The sequence below is a fragment of the Syzygium oleosum genome, unplaced genomic scaffold, assembly GCF_021117445.2.
Source record: "Syzygium oleosum isolate NSW1041296 unplaced genomic scaffold, Sole_v2.1 Sole_v2.15, whole genome shotgun sequence".
Classification (NCBI taxonomy): Eukaryota; Viridiplantae; Streptophyta; class Magnoliopsida; order Myrtales; family Myrtaceae; genus Syzygium; species Syzygium oleosum.
In genome coordinates this window covers 5,151,756-5,165,116 of record NW_026607499.1, presented here as the reverse complement: position 1 = coordinate 5,165,116, position 13,361 = coordinate 5,151,756, and the positions used below count along the sequence as shown (strand labels likewise).

Below are 13,361 nucleotides of genomic sequence, written 5' to 3'. Positions count from 1 at the left end.
CTGGACAAAGATGAAAAAGGTAAAAAGGTTTATCAGAAGGTTTATAGAAGCATGATAGGATCATTGTTATATCTTACTACATCTAGACCTGACATATTGTTTAGTGTCTATATGTGTGCAAGATTTTAATCTGACCCAAAAGAATCACATCTTTCTGTAGTTAAAAGAATAATCAAATACATTGAAACTTATCCAATGTTTGGTCTTTAGTATTGCAAAGAATCAGATTTTACTCTTACTGGTTATTCTGATGCTGATTTAGCTGGATGTAAAGTGGACAGGAAAAGTACTACAGGAACATGTCAACTACTTGGAAACATGTTGGTGTCCTGGTACTCAAAGAAGCAAAACACAGTTGCACTTTCTACAGCAGAAGCAGAATATGTGGCCTTGGGAAGTTGTTGTGCACAAATTTTGTGGATGAAGCAACAGTTGCGAGACTTTGCTATTGAAGATTCAAGTGTTACAATCAAATGTGACAACACAAGTGTTATCAATTTGACTAAGAACCCAATTCTTCATTCACGTGCTAAGCACATTGAAATCAAGCATCACTTTATTAGAGACCATGTTTATAATGGTGATGTGAATATTCAATTTATTGATTCCAAGAATCAATTAGCTGATATATTCACAAAACCTCTTGATAAGTCTTCATTTGAGTATATTAGAAATAAACTTTGCATTACTTATCTATTTTCTTGAAGTATTTGTTAGACAAAAATTTTTCAGAATCAAATGTTCTCTGTCTGAATGTCCATTTCAGACTCAAAAGAAAGGTACGTCCTTAATTCAAATTTTGGCGAGTATATTTTTGGCATTTATGGCAGGATATTTTCATATTTGTTACTTTTGGAAGCAAATCGGGTATATATTCTAATTTATCTGATTGATTGTTTGTGCTTAAAATATTTTTTTGCCATTCCTATATAATAGGATCACTTCTTATAATTTCTAAAAGCGGTTTGTCTTTCCACAAACTGTCCTCCTCTTTTTATAAAACCCTATCAGTACGAACCCTTTTCACTCCCGACCATCACGACACTTAGAGTCTGCTTCTCCTCCTTCTCCAAGATCAAATCTTTTTGTCTCTGTGAATCACAATGCCTTTCAAAAGACGATCTTCGCGTATTCTCAGCAAAGATTCAAAGTCTTCAGCACCAGCAGAATTCATGGAGATATCAGACACAGAATCGGACCACCACCAAGACCCTTCAGAAGCGACACCACAAGAACCACAACCATTGTCTCCACCAAAAACCACGGGTAAAACTGACTTTCGTTTCAGTAACATCAAACTTGTGTGGAAAGCATACGAAAGGTTGAAACCCAGTAAAGCTTCTGCGTCGGTTCTTCGTCAGTGTTTAAAAGATAACGGCTTTCATACTGAAGAAAGTCTTATGCGAAGTTACTCTCAATTTTCCTTTAGAACTGATCATGATCAGGCTAGTACTACTCCAAAGGAGACTACTTCCAGAAAGGGAAAAGAGAAAATCGGGGAACCATCCACTCCCTCTGACAAGAAATCCGTTTGCATAAGCCCTAAGTCTACCAGTGCATCTAAATTTACGATTCCTAATGATGATGCTAGGTTTTTTCATAATTTTGAGATGAAGATTGGAATTGCGTCTGGTGTGCAAGGTAATAGCGGTTTATTCAGAAATACAAAGCACAATGTATACTATCAGTTGTTACTTGCTAGAGGGATTATGAATCATCGTAGTGTGGATTTCGAATATCTTGAAAAGGCTGGCATTTCTGTGAAACATCTGTTTGAAAGATTGGGCATTTATGAATTCTGTCTGCAATTTGTACATGTATATGCAGAACTGACTCCTTATTTATACTCAAATCTTTCCATTCTGTCACCAAATTGGCTTCAATTCACTGTTGGTGATAAAAAGTATGATTTGAAAGTGGAAGATCTGGCTCTAATTATTGGAGCGAAAATGTAACGACCCGGTCCGACGAGGGCGGGGAGTGGTCGCCGGGGCCAGAGGGCCTGGACAAGGAGCGTCTCCTGGCAGGCTTCTAGGATGGCAAGGGGGGGCATGTCTCTTGTCCCACATCGCCTAGGGGGGAGTCCTGGGCTAGTTTATAAGGGCTTGGGAAGCCTTAACTTGTAAGAGGCCTTTTCTGGGGGTAGTATGGGCTGCCCTCGGAGGAACAAAACCGTGACGACTTAGTGTCCAAAGCGGACAATATCTTGCGAGTGGGATCCAGGTCGTTACAGAAAAATTACAAGTTTACTCCACTAGAAGTAAGCCTAGAAGATGCTTCCAAAGCGGCTTCAGAGAATCAGAATTTTGCTAAAGGCTCTAAACGCCATATTTCATATTCTGATCTAACTAGAAGAACTGTGATCTTGCATAAGATCATTATCAATTGCTTGAGGCCTAAAGCTACTTTCAAAACTGACTTGTCCAAGTCTGAAATCAAGCTTATTTGGGCCATTCTGAATGGAAAGTCTTTCTCTCTTCCACACATCATCATTTTTCACATGTACAGAACTCTCTAAAAAGATAGGGGACAACTTCCTTATGGTGCACTCATCTCTCGAATCTTTATGTTTTTAAACATAACTATTCCTGATGACTTGTGCAAAACCTTTGTACCTTGGATGTTTGTTAGAGAAAAAATGCTTACCAAGATGAATCTTAAGCATTTTGATGATAAAAAGGAAAGAGCAAGTACAGCCAGAGGAAAAGATGCTCAGCAGTCAGAAGCAAATTCTGTTGGGAGGAAAAATGACAAAGACAAAGAAGAAAGAAAAAGAACAAGAAAAGAAAGAAAGCAGACTGTCTCTTCAAGCCCATTCAAGGTGTACAGTAAGAAGAGAAAAATTATTCTCCGAGATAAAGATGATGAATCAGAACATCTTGAAACAGGACAAAATGTTGGTCCAGAACATGTTTTAGAACCTATTAAAAAGGTTTCGGAACTAGTATCTGGGGACTCACATCTGCATCAACAGTATGATATTCCACAGGGGACATATGTAAGTCAATCTCCATTTAATCCTGAAGAAACTTTGAATGCAAATACTACTGCAGAACATGCAGATTTTCAGGGGGAGATTCCAATAGAGACAGGGGATAAGTTCGAACAGCATGCACCGGAAAATATTCAGGGACAGACTTCAGAAAACATGACCATTCTGACCCTTATGCTAGAAATCAAAGAAAAACAAGCTGCACTTGACGAGGACGTGAAGAATCTTCAGAAATTTATTGAGAAAAACAATCAGACTCAACGTCTTCAAGTAGAAAAAGACAAAGCAGAGATAAGGGAAGCTATTGCTCTATGTTCAACAAATATGGAGAAAGCTATGGGTCAATGTTCTATTAAGATTGATGAAGCTGTTTCTATCCTGGAGAACTTTCAACTTGTTCGAACACCATTAAAGAAATAACCTGTTTTTCATACCCTCTTTTTAAACCATTATAGATATGTATTCTTAACATTTGCCTTTGTTAGATTGTTTGGATGGTTTATATCAGTACTTTATTATGCTTATTATTGATTTATTCTTTTTGCTGATGACAAAAAGGGGGAGAGATTATGCAGATATTGTCGTACTAACACTTCAATATGCAGGTTATACAGGTTATACTCAAAGGAAGAGAAATACACAGATCATACGAGTTTGCACATTTATATATCTGTGTTTGATGCGCTTAATATGATTATTCTCTTCAAATTTATTTGACATTGATTGAATATGCATGGAAGTTTTGTCATCATAAAAAAGGGGGAGATTGTTGAGGAAAACTCCTAATGAATTTTGAAGCTAACAAAACTCCCTATGTTTATCTTGTGAATCTGACATGTATTCCATTCCAGGTTAATATATTCTGGAAGTTCAGAAGGAAATATAAGACTTTACAAGTTTTCAGAACTAAAAGTTCAGACTCAGACATAAGATATTCATACTTTACCATAAAAGTCTTTCAGACTCTAATTATGAAATATTCAGAAGACCTACGCTGACTCAGTTTCTGAATTAGAAATTCTTCAGACGCAGTAATTATGCAGACGCAGACACTGAAATTTCTCAGACGCTGAAGTTTATCAGATACAGAAGCAAAACTCATCCAGAAGGAATCACAACAGCTAATGATCTGGCATGGATTTCACAAAATGAAGGTTTTGATTGACTCAATCTCAATCTAATTGATTGACAATCAAACATTATGACAAGTATGCATTACAACGGATAAAGCTCTACTTATGAAAACCAAGATTTTGATTGTATGAGCGACTAGAATCAGCGGGATTCAGATTTTGTCAACCAACGGCTACTCAATCTTTTTTATACAAATCTACCCAAGATGAAAATTGGAAGATGATTCTCTGAAGACTGTCCAATGGCTAGTTTGGGAGTGGAGGAGTATAAAAGGAGATCTACGAGGACCAGAAGGTAATGCACGAAATCAAGAATCAACAAGTCCAAAGTCTGAGCATACTCCGATCCTTTCTTTTGTCTTTCCTGAGCTAAACATTAAGATCTCGAGGGATACTTTGTAAGAGTGATTGTGTGAAATAGAGAGTCCTATCATACACAAGAGTGCTGTCACTCAGAATCTGTAATTCCTCTTGATTACATAGTGAAATCCAGCCAGTAGGCTGTCAGCGTGGGAGAGTAGACGTAGGCTTGCTATAAGCCGAACCACTATAAACTTGTGTGCAGTTTCTCTATCCCTTATCTCTTACTTTACATACTGCACTGTCTATATAAACTGTTTTGAATCTGAATTTTATTCAGACTTAACTGTGGTCAATTATTTCCGCTTAAATTGATAAAAATTATTTAAGATCACCTATTCACCCCCCCCCCTCTAGGTGATCCTTGCTAGCTTCATCAGAAGCTTTGCCCTTTTTCATCTAAATTTTCTCGGGGAAGAATGCATAGGAAGTTGTACACCTAGAATATGAAATTTAATCAAATCTTAAATCTTTCAACTAGTCTAGATAAGTCTTAGAACTTTTCTTCGTGGCGAGACCCGTTAATTGAACGAGTTGTGCTAGGCACTGGACGAAAGCAGAAGTTTCCAAAACAGATAATTCTCTTCCAGCTATATTCCCAATAATATATTTATTCAATACAGACTCTCTAAAGCTCAATGGAGTCAAGCTATCAAAAGGGAGAAATTTCCAATTTCACTTCATGTTTTCATCTTTCTTATTGATTCATATTATTTTACGTGCTCAAAATACTATACATATTCATGTTATGATTCATTAAACCTAAACAATAATGTTGGAAATTACTTTAAATAAAACTTTATGTAAACTCTAATGGAGAATTTGATTCATGGGAATTTATTCTAATTTTATGCAAGTAAATTTGTGCAAAAAATTCATGTCGATAATAACATTTAAAATAATAAAATTTATACAATATTAGACTCGCGTGCTGTACACGGGCATTTTGCTAGTTACCATAAAAGAAGGGTTATTCATCTAGATAAGGTCCTCTAATCTAGATGCGGGCCAAAGGTCTGGAACGTTGAAATTATTCACAATGTAAGCAAAGATCGGTGTGCATGCGGTGTTATGCAAACCGCCTAACTTGTGGCCCTACAAGGCAACGGGCCAAGAGAAACTGAAGCATAAAACTTCAAGTGACCGACATTTCCTTGCCGCTTGAGCTTGAAGCAACTCACAACAGTGATTGTGACTGTGTGCATGAGAGATGGACTTGAGGGTGTTGATACTTTGTGCATATCTCGCATGGGGTTTAATCCAAGCCCTTCGCTTCAGCACAAAGAAGGCCAAACCAGGCCCCTTCAATGATAATCTCCCTCCGGGCCCGCCGCCTCTTCCGCTGATCGGCAACCTCCTTGAGTTCAGCAACGTCCCGCACAAGTCCCTTGCCAAGCTCGCCCGCACTTATGGCCCCATCCTTAAGCTCCAGCTTGGGTCCGTGACCACAATCGTCATTTCCTCACCCGCGCTCGCCTGAGAGATCCTCCAAACCCACGACGCATTGTTTTACAATCGTGCTGTCCCCAACTGAAGGGACGTATCGAGAACCGAAATAGAACGATCACGCAGAAAACAGAGAAAATAGACGATGCACGAATTTACCCAGGTTCACCCTCGATTAGGGTTACGTCCTACAAAGAGATTTCACTATGTTTTTCGGTTTACAGCCACTCAACTTGTTACAATGATCAGAAAAACGAGCAAAATATATATATGCCCCAAACGGGCCCAAAACCTAAACCTATATGAAATCTCTTAATCTCGCACTATACGGGCCAGCCCAAACCTGTTGAGGTTTCGGGGGCCCTGCCCCCGCCCACTCACCGGCGAGCGGGGCAGTCGTCCGCTGACCGGGCAGCGGAACCCCCGTCGGGGGGCGCTGCCCTCAAACCCCCGCCCGCTGACCGGGCAGTGGGGCACCCGTGTCGGGGGCGCAGCCCCCGAACCCCCGCATTCCGCACGCATGGGTCACATGTCGTCGGACAACACTTCAGTTTCCCTAAGCTCACGTGGGCGTACCCGGTGTGAGAAACAAGGGTCCCCGAAGTATTCGCTAACTCCAACATTCTCCCACTTGGTGGATACTTCGCGCAAATGAGGGCCTTTCCAATATCATTCTTCTTCAATCCAATCGCAGTAGAGCACCATTCAAACTTCGCTTTGTGACGGCTTTAGTAAGGAAGTCGAACTATTTTCTACCGTGTCAACCTTTACAAGCCGAACCTCTTTCTTCTCTACCTTTTCTCGGATGAAATGATATTGTATATCAATGTGCTTTGTGCGTGAGTGAAATGCTGGATTCTTAGCTAAATAAATAGCCCCTTGATTATCACATCTCACCTCTATGGCACCTTGCTCAAAACCGAGCTCCAAGCACAACCGCCGTAACCATACGGCCTCTTTTCCAGCATGAGTAAGAGCCATATACTCAGCCTCGGCAGAAGAAAGCGCTACCACGCTTTGCCTCCTGCTCATCCAACTCAATGCAGCACCAAACAATGTGAAAACATATCCGCTAGTGGACCGTCTACTATCAATATCTCCACCCCAATCAGCATCTACATGGCCTACGATATCAAACATGTTTCCATTCCCTGTACCTTCAAAACATAAAGAAAAATTCAAAGTTCCACGAAGATACCTGAAAACTCTTTTGATCGCATTCCAGTGTTCTCTACATGGGTTAGACATGTATCGACTCAAGACTCCCACTGCTTGGGCTATATCCGGACGCGTGCACACCATAGCATACATCAAGCTACCCACTGCACTTGCGTATGGAATTCGGGCCATCTCTTCAGCTTCTTCATCCGTTTTTGGACATTGTTCCGCAGATAGCTTGGTCCCTAAAGGTATAGGGGTACCAACAGGCTTGCAGTCTATCATATTGAATTTCTTCAATATTTCTTTTATGTATTTCTCCTGCCCTAGCCACAGCTTCCGTTTCTCACGGTCCCTCCTAATCTGCATGCCCAAAATAAAATTTGCAGGCCCCAAGTCTTTCATTTCGAACTTTTTGGCCAGCAAACTCTTCACAGAATTCACCATCTTCACATTATTCCCGATCAACAACATATCATCCACATATAGCGTGAGAATGACAAACTGATCGCCCGTTCTCTTCACATAAACGCAATGGTCAGAATTTGAACGCACAAAATTAAGCTGGAGCATGTACGTGTCAAACTTCTGGTACCACATCCTCGGTGACTGCTTCAGCCCATATAAAGACTTTTTCAATTTGCACACCAAATTCTCCTTTCCTCTTACTTCAAAGCCTTCGGTTGCCTCATATATATCTCCTCCTCCAAGTTCCCATGAAGGAATGCCGTCTTTACATCCATCTGTTCTACCTCAAGATCATATGCAGCTGCTATAGACAGAACAAACCGTATCGAGGTCAACTTCGCCACGGGAGAGAAAATCTCGTCATAGTCAACTCCCTCAATCTGAGAGTACCCCTTGGCTACAAGCCTAGCCTTGTACTTCTCTACAGTCCCATCCGGTTTCAGCTTTCGCTTGAACACCCATTTACACCCAATTGCCTTTCTATCCTTAGGCAATTTACACAAGCTCCATGTTTCATTTTTATCAAGCGACTGCATCTCATCTATCATTGCGAGCTCCCACTGATTCACATCATCCATAGATCTCGCCTCTTTTACAGAACTAGGATCATCTCCGGTAATGCTCAAAGCATGAAACGTACTTAAAGCACTAAGTGAGTATCGAAGTGGTACCTTTCTTTCCCGCGTCGATCTCCTGAGAGCCGGCATGCTATCTGTATCCAGTCTTCATCTGAATCTGCATCCTCGACTTCATTAACCGAGTCCCCTTGCTCCGATTCAGAATCAGACTCTACTAGCGTGCCTTGTGGAACCATCTCCACAGTTTCAGTTTTAGGACTTTCTTCAAGCACTACCACTTTCTTGGGCTCATCACCTTTCTGTGTGCCAACCTGGGGTTGTGATTCACGAAAGACAACATCCCTGCTGTATACAATGGTCTTTGATTCTGGATTCCACAGCTTATAGCCCTTGACCCCTTCCTTGTATCCGACAAATATGTTCTTCTCAGACTTGTTGTCAAGCTTGCCCCGCTTCTCCTTGGGTACATGAACATATGCGTCACACCCGAACACCCGAACATGGGACAGATTCGGCTTCTTCCCAAACACTGCCTCATATGGTGTACGATCCTTCACTGATGAGGTCGGTGACCGGTTCTTCAAATAACTGGCTGTGGCTACAGCTTCTGCCTAAAATTCTGTCCCCAAACCTGCCCAACTCAGCATGCATCTTGCCTTTTCTATGAGTGACCGATTTAATCTTTCGGCTACCCCATTCTGTTGAGGCGTATATGGAGTCGTCTTCTGCCTTGCAATACCATTATCCACACAAAATTGCTCGAACTTATCCGAACAGAATTCACCTCCGTTATCTGTACGAAGGACCTTGATTTTCCTGCCCAATTGGTTTTCAACCAAAACCTTAAATTCTCGAAATTTCTCGAATACATCTGATTTACTTTTAATAAAATAAATCCAACTATATCTCGAAAAATCATCTATGAACGATACATAGTACCTGGATCCTCCAATAGATGGAGTCGGAGTAGGTCCAAAGACATCGCTGTGAATCAGCTCGAGAACCTCAGTTGCTCTTGTACCAGTGTGTTGGAAGCTAACTTGGTTCTGTTTTCCATGGAGACAGTGTTCACAGAACCCGAAACCCATAGAGCATTTTGGAATTCCTTCTACCATCTGACTTGAAGCTAAGGTAGACAGTCCCTTTTCACCGATATGCCCTAACCTCTGATGCCACAACATGGACGTATCATGTCCATCTTCCTTGGCCTCTTCAGAAACGAACCCGCTACCAACAGTCACTGTTTCCCCGAGCAGCTTGTATAATGTCCCGTAACGGACTCCTCGTGCAATCACAATAGAACCTCGAGTCATCTTGCACGAATCCTTATCACAGCTAAAAATAACCCCCGAATCAGCCATCGTACCGACTGATAACAAATTTCTACTCATCAAGGGTATGTGCATCACGTCTGGAATAGTCTTCACCGTGCCATTACTCATCCTCAGCTTCACCCTGCCACGCCCGACAATTTGAACTGCAGTATCATCTCCGAGCATGACATCCCCACCATTATATTGCTCATATTCACAAAACCAGTGTCTATGAGGCGTCATGTGATATGAAGCACCGATATCGATCAACCATATATTCTTGTCTGACTGCGCCATACACGCAGCAGCCAAATACATATCTCCCGCATCGACCTCCTTTTTACCCGAGGATGATTCAGCTTCTTTCTTAAAAACTGGCTTATTTTTACAGTCCCGCTTCACATGGCCCCACTCTTGACATTTCCAGCACTGTACCCTCCTCTCCCTACTCTTCGATCGCCCACGAGATTTGGATCTAGGTCCTCTCGGATTCAGAGTCTTCTCTGCTAGCCTTCCCCTAGCCGCCAATGCCTCTTTACCGGAATTTCCCGATCCCTTTCTTCGTGTCTCCTCCGATAACAAAGCAGAACACACACTTTCATACGATAATTCCTTATCCCCACCACCGATCACCACAATCAGGTTATCCCATGAATCCGGCAGTGAACAGAGCAGTGTTATTGCCTTATCATCATCTTGGAACTTAACACCGATTGATACGAGTTGACTAATCAATGTGTTAAAGTTATACAGATGTGCAGAAAACGAGTCGCCCTCATGCATCCGAAGATTATACAGCTTTTTCCTCAAAAACAGCTTATTAACCAACGACTTACTTTGATACAGCGACTCCAGTTTCTGCCATAGGTCCCTGGCTGTAGGTTCCCCCATCACGTTTGTCAGAATCGAGTCTGCGAGACAAAGCCGAATCAAACCCTTTGCTCTCCGATCAATCCGATTCCAGTCTTCAATCTCCTTTGGATCTGCCGGTTTGGAAGTTGAATCCGTTTCCTTCACCGCTTCCTTGCCTATCACGACACCAGGTTGCGCAGCAACAGGCCTTTCCGTTTCGATTGCCGACCAAAGTTCTCGATCACAGAGAAGATCCTCCATCTTCATCTTCCACAGATCAAACCGCGTTCCATCGAATTTTTCTATCTCAATTCGTGATCCTCCTGACATCTCGAATAAACCCTAATTCCTCGAACAACTCCGGCTTTGATACCAATTGAAGGGACGTATCGAGAACCGAAACAGAACGATCACGCAGAACACAGAGAAAATAGACGATGCACGAATTTATCCAGGTCCACCCTCGATTAGGGTTACGTCCTGCAAAGAGATTTCACTATGTTTTTCGGTTTACAGCCACTCAACTCGTTACAATGATCAGAAAAACGAGCAAAATATATATATGCCCCAAACGGGCCCAAAACCTAAACCTATATGAAATCTCTTAATCTCGCACTATACGGGCCAGCCCAAACCCGTTGAGGTTTCGGGTGCGCTGCCCCCGCCCACTCACCGGCGAGCGGGGCAGCCGTCCGCTGACCGGGCAGCGGAACCCCTGTCGGGGGGCGCTGCCCCCAAACCCCCGCCCGCTGACCGGGCAGCGGGGCACCCGTGTCGGGGGCGCTGCCCTCGAACCCCCGCATTCCGCACGCATGGGTCACATGTCGTCGGACAACACTTCAGTTTCCCTAAGCTCACGTGGGCGTACCCGGTGTGAGAAACAAGGGTCCCCGAAGTATTCGCCAACTCCAACACCAACAATGTCACTCCCTACCATCAAGACGAGCTCGGGTTGCCGTGGATGCCCATCTCGCCGCTGTGGAGGAACCTCAGGAGGATATGCAACCAGCACATATTCGCAACAAGAAGCTCGACTCGACTCAATGCTTGCACCGCAAGGCAGTGCAAGATTTTGTTGCCCACGTCGAGAAGTGCGCTCAGATTGGTGACACCGTGGACATTAGCGAAGCCGCTTTTGTGACAAGTCTGAGTTTCCTGTCCAACACCATCTTTTCCTAAGACTTGGCTGACCCTTCTTCGGTTTCCGTTAAAGAGTTGAAGGAGATTGTTGAGCAAATCCTGTACGAGGCCGGAAAGCCAAACTTCGCTGACTTTTTCACGGTGCTAAAGAAGATCGATCCACAAGGCTCAAGACATCAGATGAAGGTGTATTACAAGCAAATGTTCGATCTATTCGACAGAGCGATACAGAAAAGGTTGCAGCTGAGGGCGACACCAAGTTCCCCAAGGATAAACGATGTGTTGGACACACTTCTTGATATAAGGGAAGATAACAATGAGAACATGGACATATTGCTAATGAAGCATTTGTTTCCGGTATGTTTATGTACTCTTTAACAACTCCTGGATTTTGGTTGGCTTAATTCTTATCCAAGTTTCATATTTGTTACTCAACAAAGCCATTTGTAACTTCCATTAATCGGATGAACACAACAGGATTTGTTCACAGCAGGCACCGACACAACTTCGAACACGTTGGAATGGGCGATGGCAGAGCTACTCCATAGCCCAGCCAAGCTATCGAAAGCCCAAGCGGAGCTCGATTAAGTCATCGGCAGAGGCAACCCCATTGACGAATCTGATGTTGCTCAATTACCCTACTTACAAGCCATCATCAAGGAAACTTTCCGATTGCACCCACCAGCTCCACTCCTCCTCCCTCGGAAATCTGAGGCAGAGTCTCAAATCCGAGGCTTCACCATCCCGAAGGGCGCACAAATTTTCGTCAACGTGTGGGCGATGGGGAGAGATACTGCCTTGTGGGAGGACCCAAACGTGTTCTCCCCGGAACGGTTTCTAGGGTCAGAAATGGAGGTGGTGAAGGGACAAAGTTTCTAGCTGATTCATTTTGGCGGAGGTCGGCGAATATGTCCAGGCTTGCCATTGGCCTTGAGGATGTTGGATATGATGTTGGGTACGCTCCTTAATTGCTTCAACTGGAACCTTGAAGGTGGGATTGCACCGGAAGACATGAACATGGACGACAAGTATGGCGCCACCATACAAAAGGATCAACCTCTGAGAGCTGTGCCAACGTTGGTGTAGGTAGTGAGTCGAGTGTTCTCGATAAACGTCTATGCCAACCAAAAAATTAAAGATGGTGTTTTTCTCCACTCTCGGAGTGTAAACACATAGATGTCACTCGTATTTATTTTAATGAATTTTATATGTCAATGATGTCTGTGTTTAATCTATAACTCACCAATCAGAGATTTGATTGGGAAAAGATTATATAATAAGGTCCTAAATAAATTTCTCCAAGAATTTTTCCCTTCACATGTGAGAAGTGTAGTTGTCCAACTCCTATGTCACGCCATTTCTCTTAAAAACCCAAACCCTCAGCCCAAGCCCTCAAGCCCAACTTCATTTTCCTTCACAGATTGATACAGCCACTGAAACAAGCGGAGAAAACAAGAAGAAGGGGCCAGCTCGTTCGTAAAAAGGAAGAAAGAGAAAAGAGAGAGAATTTCACGCATCCAGATCCAGACGACTTGTCAAGCCGATTGAACTATGTTTTGCAACGTCGAATAAGTAATTGAAGCATCTATTCGTCTAATCAAAGTACTATTCGAAGTTATGGCACAAATTTAAAATTATGTCGATGTTGAGCCGCAAGGTCCAATTGGGGGTTATGGAGCTGCGCATATATATAGAAAGGAAAGTTTAGGGTGTTGTGGAGTTATCAAATATAATGGAAATCGATTTGGAGTCACTTTTTGATCGAAGTGAATTTTCAAAATTCTGCGCGCTACTAGACAGTTACGAATTTCTATTTTATGTGATGATTTTCACCCATCTTCGGCCGTCTTTTGAGTCAGAGAAGCTAGAGGACTTGTAATACGTTGAAAGACTTTCTTTTGATTGTAAGTTTACTTGTAAC

General features: G+C 42.6%; 1 pseudogene; it reads left to right on the top strand.

The window, feature by feature from the left end:
• Positions 1 to 5,695: 5,695 nt before the first annotated feature.
• LOC115687823 (geraniol 8-hydroxylase-like) lies at positions 5,696 to 12,656 on the top strand (annotated as a pseudogene).
• The last annotated feature ends 705 nt before the right edge of the window (positions 12,657 to 13,361 follow it).